Raw genomic sequence first — 9,972 nt, 5'->3', positions numbered from 1 at the left:
TACAAGCTCAACTTCAGACATATCTGTCGATTTTACGTTTGAACTATTATTTTGTTTGTTTTATGCTCTTTAGTCAAAGAAAACGTTGATGTTTTTGTATGGCAACCACACAATATTTTCTGCAATATTTTCCACATAAAACATTTTTAAGTGAAATATTCGAAATAATTGGAGCCTTGAAAAGGTCAATAATCCATTATAACGTTTATTTTATTTACATTTTTTTGAGCAATGGCAAAAAAAAGAAAAAGAAAGATAGACAAAAGAAAAAAAAACAGCCTACATGGCAGCTTTGTGTCAACATTGCAACTTTTTCTAGTTAGATTTCACCTCATTCCACTTTTTTTTTAATGTTTTTTAAATTTTTGCAATAGCATTTCCAGAATGTGTGGCGGGCCGGTAAACAATCAGCTGCGGGCCGCAAATAGCCCCCGGGCCGCACTTTGGACACCCCTGCTATAACGCAACCTAGACACTTTGGTACTGGAGGGGCAGTAACAATTCTGTTCATTTGTCAGGATGGAGGCATTACAATGACTGCTTTATATTATTCGACATCATATGGTAAACTAAAGCAAATAACACCGGTTATGTTAGTTTTGAGGTCCTTTATTGACACTATAACTGACAAGTATACGCAAATGCGTGATCTTATACTGCACTGGGAGACTGGATTGTAAGGAGCCTACAGTTCATTCTCTATAACTGTGTTTTTCAACCTTTTCTGAGCCAAGGCACATTTTTTTAATTGAAAAAATTCTGAGGCACACCACCAGCAGAAAACATTTAAAAAATGAAACTCAGTAGCCGATATTGACAGTAAAAAGTTGTTCTCGCAATTGTTGGATATGAATTTAAACCATAACCAACCATGCATCACTATAGCTATTGTCTCTTCTAGGTGTACGGTCACGACCTGTCACATCACGCCGTGACTTATTTGGAGTTTTTTTTAGGTGTTTTCCTGTGTGTAGTGTTTTAGTTCTTGTCTTGCTCTCCTATTATGTTGTTGATTGTCATGTCATGTACGGATGTACCTTGTGGACGCCGTCTGCTGCTCCACACGTTGTAAGTCTTTGCTGTCGTCCAGCATTCTGTTTTTGTTTACTTTGCAGCCAGTTCAGTTTTAGTTTTGTTTTGCAATGCCTTTTGTTTATTTTTGGTTTAAGCGTTAGATACCTTTTTACCTGCACACTGCCTCCCGCTGTCGTCTGCATATTGTGATCACGACAAACCATGTTCCCGATATCTACAAATCAATTGGCTACCTGCTGCCACTTACTGATATGGAAGAGTATTACACGGTTACTCTGCCGAGCTCTAGACAGCACCGACACTCAACAACGGCACATTTGTGGATTATAATTACTGGTTTGCAAAAAATATTTTTAACCCAATTAGGTGAAATTACATAATCTCCCACGGCACACCAGACTGTATCTCACGGCACACCAGACTGTATCTCACGGCACACTAGCGTGCCGCTGCACAGGGGTTGAAAAACACTGCTCTATAAGACTCCATGTTACATGAGCCCTGTGACTGGAGTGGCATACTAGAAGCCTGCAGGCACAGCATGACAGCTGCCATTGCCTGTGGTAACTAAAAGATAGTATCTAGTGTTGCTGCTTCTTGATCTTAGCGCTGCTTTCAATACCGTCGATCATAATATTTTATTAGAGCGTATCAAAACACGTATTGGTATGTCAGACTTAGCCTTGTCTTGGTTTAACTCCTATCTTACTGACAGGATGCGGTGCGTCTCCCATAACAATGCGACCTGGGAGTATGTTGAAGGCCTACTGAAACCCACTACTACCGACCACGCAGTCTGATAGTTTATATATCAATGATGAAATCTTAACATTGAAACACATGCCAATACGGCCGGGTTAACTTATAAAGTGCAATTTTGAAATTCCCGCCACACTTCCGGTTGAAAAACTCCTTTGGATATGATTTATGCGCGTGACGTCACAAAATCCACGGAAGTGGTTGGACCCCATCGGACCCGATACAAAAACCTCTTGTTTTCTTCGACAAAATTCCACCGTATTCTGGACATCTGTGTTGGTTAATCTTTTGCAATTTGTTTAATGAACAATGGAGGCTGCAAAGAAGAACGTTGTAGGTGGGATCGATCGGTGTCTTAGCGGCTAAGTACAATACTTACAGCAACACAACAAGGACTACTTACCCTGATAGCAGACACCTAGCCGATGCTTGCCGCCAAACCCACGGATGAAGTCCTTCGTCGCGCCGTTGATCGCTGGAACGCAGGTGAGCACGGCTGTTGATGGGAAGATGAGGGCTGGCTGGCGTAGGTGGAGCGCTAATGTTTTTATCATAGTTCTGTGAGGTCCGGTTGCTAAGTTGCTAAATTAGCCTTAGCGTCGTTAGCAACAGCATTGTTAAGCCTTACCAGGCTGAGAATTTTTAACCGTGTAGTTACATGTACATGGTTTAATAGTATTGTTGATCTTCTGTCTATCCTTCCAGTCAGGGGTTTATTTATTTTGTTTCTATCTTCATTTGAGAACGATGCTATCACGTTAGCTCAGTAGCTAAGTGTGTCACCGATGTATTGTCGTGGAGATAAAAGTCACTTTAAATGTCCATTTCACGTGCTCGACTCTCATTTTCAAGAGGATATATTATCTGAGGTGGTTTAAAATACAAATCCGTGATCCACAATAGAAAAAGGAGAGAGTGTGGAATCCAATGAGCCAGCTTGTACCTAAGTTACGGCCAGAGCGAAAAAAGATACGTCCATCACTGCCTCTCAAGTCCTTCACTGTAACGTTCCTCATCTACGAATCTTTCATCCTCGCTCAAATTAATGGGGTAATCGTCACTTTCTCGGTCCGAATCTCTCTCGCTCCATTGTAAACAAAGGAAAATTGTGAGGAATACTACCTCCTCTGACGTCACGCTACTTCCGGTACAGGCAAGGCTTTTTTTATCAGCGAGCAAAAGTTGCGAAGTTTATCGTCGATTTTCTCTACTAAATCCTTTCAGCAAAAATATGGCAATATCGCGAAATGATCAAGTATGACACATAGAATGGATCTGCTATTCCCGTTTAAATAAAAAAAAAAATCATTTCAGTAGGCCTTTAAGGTAACGTGTGGAGTTCCCCAGGGTTCGGTTCTTGGCCCTGCACTCTTCAGCATCTATATGTTGCCGCTAGGTGACATCATACGCAAACACGGTGTTAGCTTTCACTGTTATGATGATGACACCCAACTCTACATGCCCCTAAAGCTGACCATCACGCTTGATTGTAGTCACCTGGAGGCATAGGTGGATTAATGACCGGGCCTACCGGGCCCAGGCCCAGGGGGCCAGAGGCCCCAAGGGGCCAGGCCAACTTGGCCCCGCGGCCGCGACCCAAGCAAAACTACTTTTGCAAAAATAATAATCTTAAGCCCCAAGGGGCCAGGCCAACTTGGCCCCGCGGCCATGATCCATAGAGGGTAAGAGGCCCCAAGGGGCCAGGTCAACTTGGCCCCGCGGCCGCGACCCACAGAGGGCCAGAGGCCCCAAGGGGCCAGGCCAACATGGCCCCGCGGCCATGATCCATAGACGGTCAGAGGCCCCAAGGGGCCAGGCCAACTTGGCCCCGCGGCCACGATCCATAGAGGGTCAGAGGCCCCAGGGGGCCAGGTCAACTTGGCCCCGCGGCCACGATCCATAGACGGTCAGAGGCCCCAAGGGGCCAGGCCAACTTGGCCCCGCGGCCACAACCCACAGAAGGCCAGAGGCCCCAAAGGGCCAGGCCAACTTGGCCCCGCGGCCGCGAGCCACAGAAGGCCAGAGGCCCCAAGGGGCCAGGTCAACTTGGCCCCGCGGCCACGATCCATAGAGGGTAAGAGGCCCCAAGGGGCCAGGTCAACTTGGCCCTGCGGCCGCGACCCACAGAGGGCCTGAGGTCCTAAGGGGTCAGGCCAACTTGGCCCCGCGGCCATGATCCATAGAGGGCCAGAGGCCCCGAGGGGTCAGGCCAACTTGGCCCCGATCCATAGAGGGTCAGAGGCCCCAAGGGGCCAGGCCAACTTGGCCCCGCGGCCACGACCCACAGAGGCCCCAAGGGGCCAGGCAAAATTGGCCCCGCGGCCATGATCCACAGAGGGCCAGAGGCTCTCAATCATTATTATCAAAGCTAATTCTCAAATTGGATGGATCACACAACCTCACTCACATATTCTTTATCAATTATTAAAGGTTGTTTCTGAATTTTGATCACAGAACTTAATGCAAATATTCTTGATTGATTGACAAAGCTCATTCTCAAATTTTGATTACACAACCTTACTCTGACAAATTATCATTATCAAAAAGCTCTATCTCGAATTTGGATCACAGAATCTCACTCAAGTATTCTTAGCTGTGCCCCTCCCCCATCGAGTCTTTCATAAACCGGTCTGTTCTTTTAGAATCTCCTCATTTGGTATTTTGAACTCGTGAGAGACTGCTCAAAATTTGGTTTCCTTTCCCTCAGTTCAGACTCAGAGATAATTTGAAATCATTCAACAAGAAGTTTAACGCTCGCACACACACACACACACACACTTGAGTTGAGCATTACTTGGAAATTCTTATATTTTCCATTTTGCTGTTATTATCAGCATCTTCCCATTTTGTCCTTTTCTTTCGAGAAAGTTTACAGTCTGACATTTGTCACTGCTGTCAGTTAATAACTTTTTGGTCTTTGACCCATTTTGTCATTTTCTCGATTCGATCGTCACTGACCACTCTCTCCTGTCTGGCAGACATCGTTGCTGCCATCATAGCTAGCAAGCTGCCTGCAGCGGGTCATCCCTATGTTCCCCGTCCCTATGTTACCCGGGTCCTATGTTCCCCTCTACCGGGGAACTAAGGACCCTTTTTAAAAAAAAGTGTTGTATGTTCCCCGCTGCGGGGAACGTACAACACTTTTTCCAGAAAAGGGTTCTATGTTCCCCGCTGCTTCCAATGCGCGACTAAGTAAGACGCACGCAGACACGCATGACAGAGACGCGTTTAAGTTGTCGAAGGAAGGAAGTTCGCGTTTGAGTTGCTCTATCTGCTGCCGCACGCCCTGTGACAGGTTAGGTTTAGGGATAGTTTTGGTCAGGGCACAATTTCGCCAAAAAAAAGTGCTCCACAACGCCCTGTGACAGGTTAGGTTTAGGGATGGTTTTGGTCAGGGCACAATTTCGCCAAAAAAGTGCTCCACAACGCCCTGTGACAGGTTAGGTTTAGGGATAGTTTTGGTCAGGGCACAATTTCGCCAAAAAAAAGTGCTCCACAACGCCCTGTGACAGGTTAGGTTTAGGGATGGTTTTGGTCAGGGCACAATTTCGCAATTTCGCCAGATACAATGCAGGGAACATAGGACCCTTTTTTAGAAAAAGGGTCCTAAGTTCCCGGTCGCATACAAAGACCCAGGAACAACCGGGGAACATAGGACCCGGGGAACATAGGACCCGGGGAACATAGGCACGCTCCCGCCTGCAGATAGCAATATTTTGGTGTCCTTTGGGAAAATATTTAGAAAGAAGACAAAAGTACACACAGTTGTACAACTATTATCTTTATGATCTTTTTTTTGTTAGTTTCTCTGTTACTGTGTGTGGCCAATTAAGCGACTTTTGGCCATACCTGGCTGGTGACATTTAGCGACTTTCTGGTTGATGTTAAGATTAATAATAGCAACAGTTCTCTTCATCTTAATGCAATTTATTGTGTCTGTCTCTCCACATTTTGCCATTAGGTACTTTGAGCTCTTGTTGGTCAGTCACTCTAAGGTACATTGTTGCTGCCATCATAGCTAGCAAGCTGCCTGCAGATAGCGACATTTTGGTGTCCTTTGAGAAATATTAAGAAAGAAGACAAAAGTACAAGACATTGTACGATTACTATCTTTTTAAAATTATTTGTTTCACTGTGTGATTGACCGACTTTGCCGCTAGATTTCGCGTCTTTTGGCCATACCTGGCTAGCGACTAAAAACATCATTTAGCGACTTTTTGGTTGTGAAGATAAGTGGTAAAAGCAGATCTTCCTGTTGGTCTTCCCACATTTTGCCATTTGGTACTTTGCACTCTTCTTGGTCACTCCAAGGCATTTGTCCCTGCCTTCAGCTAGTCACTTGGCTCTTTTGGAATATATTTCACTGTAATTGGCTCTCTCTCTCTCTTTCTCCTCAGTACAAATCAGCCTGTTCCCTTGCCATTCATCACTGACCACTCTGCTCTCCTGTCTGTCAGACATTATTGCTGCTTGCAGATAGCTTGGGGTCCTTAGAGAAAATATCAGAAGAGAAAAGTACACAATTATCTTAATTATCTTTTTTATTCAGTCAGTCCTTCAGTGAGTCCCAGTGTGTTGGCGATTAAGCAACGTTGGCATTCAATTAGCGACTTTTGGCCATACATGGCTGGCGACTCAAAAAACTAGAAAAAAAGTACAAAAAGTTGTACAATTAATATCTTTATTATCCTTAATTCCCCTGAATCCTAGAGTGTGTTGCAATTAAGCAACTTTGCTGCTAGGTTTAGCGACTCTTGTTTTGGGCATACCTGGCTAGCGACTACAAACATTATTCAGCAACTTTTTGGCTGTTAAGATTAACGTTAATAAATTAAATCCTAATACAATTTATTGTGTTGGTCTCGCCATCTTGCTATTAGGTACTTTGAATTCTTGTTGGTCTCTGCTAAGGTATCTGGCTGTTGTCTTTGCCTTCAGTTAGTCACTTGGCTCTGGAATATATTTAACTGTACTTGGCTCTCTCTTTCTCCTCAGTACAAATCAGTCTGTTCCCTTGCCATTTAGACATTTTCTTGATTCGATCATCACTGACCACTCTGCTCTCCTGCTGTCTATCAGACATTGTTGCTCCCATCATAGCTAGCAAGCTGCCTTGGTGTCCTTTGTGAAAATATTTAGATAGAAGACTAAAGTGCACAAAGGTGTACAATTATTATCTTTTCAAAATATTTGTTTCACTGTCAGTGTGATTGACCGACTTTGCCGCTAGATTTCGCGTCTTTTGGCCATACCTGGCTAGCGACTGAAAACATCATTTAGCAACTTTTTGGTTGTAAAGATAAGAGGTAAAAGCAGATCTGCCTGTTGGTCTTTCCACATTTTGCCATTTGGTACTTTGCACTCTTGTTGGTCACTCCAAGGCATTTGTCCCTGCCTTCAGCTAGTCACTTGGCTCTTTTGGAATATATTTCACTGTAATTGGCTCTCTCTCTCTTTCTCCTCAGTACAAATCAGTCTGTTCCCTTGCCATTTAGACATTTTCTTGATTCGATCATCACTGACCACTCTGCTCTCCTGCTGTCTATCAGACGAATCAGTTGATTCTCTGCTCTCAATTGTCTATGCTAGTAAGCTGTTATTCTCTGCTTTGGAGTGTTGATGCTGGGTTGCTAGTTTTCTAAATCACCTCACACACTTGAAGGAAGCAGCACCGATCATAAACACACAAACAAACTCACACACACACACACACACACACACACACACACACATAGTTGGTTTATCTGTTGTGATAGGCAAAGAGCCAATGTGCAAAGAAAGAAGGGAAATATGGATCATAAACGTTTAAGTGGAGGAGCTAGAAAAAAAATTCAGCAAGAAAAGAAAAAAAAGGAATCAGTTTTACTTGAGAGTGTTCCAAATATCTCCAGCTTCTTCAGTACAAAGACATCTGCTGAAAGCAATTCTATAAATGCTACTGCAAATTCAGCTAAGGTTAGCAATGCACCTGAGCTAGCATGTAGCTCCCAAGATCCTGAGACCACTACAAGTGTAGACACTGAACCAAATGCTTCTGATGCTTATGATTCAACCAATTCAGCAGTAGCCAGTTGCTCGGATGAATGTGAGGTCACTGCACCTCTGGACAGCATAGAAAATGAGCTGAATCTTTCTTCAACACCATCTACAGTGACAACTCTACCTAGTGATCCCGCTAAATGGGCTGAGACCCTCACTGAGTCAATGAAGGAAGTTCTTATTCAAAGAGGTGCAAAATCATTTCACAACCGTCACAGCCATTATCCAGCTTCTGTGAGGAACAGTGGGCTAGGAGGCAAAACCCGATGCCTAAACAATGAACATTTTACTTCACACTTGCCCAATGGACAACGAGTACAAAGAGAGTGGCTGATGTACTCTCCCTCTACTGGTAATGTTTACTGCTTTGCATGCAAACTGTTATCCCCAAAAACGCATTCTTTTGTGACAGGCTATTGTGATTGGAAACACTCAGAAAGATTTGGTGAACATGAGCGAAGTGCTGAGCACATAACCTGCATGCAAGCAGTCTTGAACCGCGCCAAAGGTGCCACAGTTGATGCAGACCTGTTCAAACAGTTTCAGGCAGAGAGCAGCTATTGGAGGCAGGTGTTACAAAGAGTTGTTGCAGTCATTAAATTCCTTGCAGAAAGGGGCCTTGCATTTAGGGGTAAAAATGAATCGTTAGGGTCTCCTCTCAATGGGAACTACCTTGGTATTCTGGAGGTCCTGGCTGAATTTGATCCCTTTCTAAAGGATCACATCAGAAAGTTTGGGCAGATGGGTCGAGGTAATACCTCATATCTGTCCTCCACCATTTGTGAGGAATTCATTGAATTGATGGGTGCAAAAACCAAACAGGCTATAGCAGATGAACTGCAAGCAAGCAAATACTACTCTATCATTGTGGATTCAACCCCAGATTTATCTCATGTGGACCAATTGACATTCATATTCCGTTTTGTTAGCAAAGAGGGCAGTGTTGTTGAACGCTTTGTGGGTTTTGAGCCCATTACTAGCCATACAGGTGAAAGTTTGGCTAACTGTGTCATGTCTGTGTTGGAAAATCTAGGGTTAGAGCTGTCAAATTGCAGGGGGCAGGCTTATGATAATGCCAGCAACATGTCAGGGAGGTATAATGGGTTGCAGGCTCACTTAAAGAAAAGCAACCCATTAATACACTATATTCCATGTGCAGCTCACTCTTTGAATTTGGTGGGAGTCAACAGCATTGACAGATGTGGAAATGAAGTCTCTAAGTATTTTGACTTGATTCAGTCTATTTACAACTTCACAACTGCATCCACACACCGATGGGACAGGGTATTTGGCAATTCCAACATAGATCTCACACTTAAAGCTTTATCCAACACGCGTTGGAGTTGCCGTGCAGAATCTACCAAAGCACTGTGGCAGAACTACAGTAAAATAAAAGCAGCACTACAGGTTATTTCCACTGATGACACAGAGAAACGAGACACACGAACTGAAGCTGACAGTCTAGTGCGGAAGCTGGATTCACTTGAGATGGCCTTCATGGCAGGCTTTTGGGACACTGTTCTGTCCAGATTTCAGGCCACAAGTCTGCAACTTCAAAAAGCAGACATGGACCTTGGTACAGCAGTTAGATTGCTGGAATCTCTGCGCACCTTTGTTCTCTCCCAAAGAGATCTATTTGATCATTTTGAGCAGAAAGCCTTAAACATGTTGGGTGGCACCCCATCTTACAGGGCTGAACGGACGAGGAAACGTAAAAAGTTTGCTGATGAATCAGCATCCCCAGATGTTGTGCTTGAGGGAAGGCAACTGTTTCAAATAGAGACATTTATTGCCTCTATTGATCAACTGAGTTCAAGCCTTAATCACCGTCTGGAGGCCTACAAACATCTGAACAATTTGTTCAGTGTCCTTTTCTCTTTGGATACAGAGTCCAATGCTTCAGTCCTTCACAAGGCCAAGATTCTCACTGAATCATACCCATCTGACCTCAATGAAAGTCTTGGACAGGAGCTTATACAGTTCAAATCTTTTATACAGCTCAACAACACTGATGAGGAGAGGACCCCTTCAGGACCGCTCAAAACAATAATACATTTTGGACTACAGCCTACGTTTCCTAATACATACATTGCGCTACAGATTTTTCTCACTCTACCGGTCAGTAACTGTGAGGGAGAA

Source organism: Entelurus aequoreus, linkage group LG04, assembly GCF_033978785.1.
Source record: "Entelurus aequoreus isolate RoL-2023_Sb linkage group LG04, RoL_Eaeq_v1.1, whole genome shotgun sequence".
Lineage (NCBI taxonomy): Eukaryota > Metazoa > Chordata > Actinopteri > Syngnathiformes > Syngnathidae > Entelurus > Entelurus aequoreus.
The sequence above is the reverse complement of the archived record's forward strand: the minus strand, read 5'-3'. Positions refer to the sequence as shown.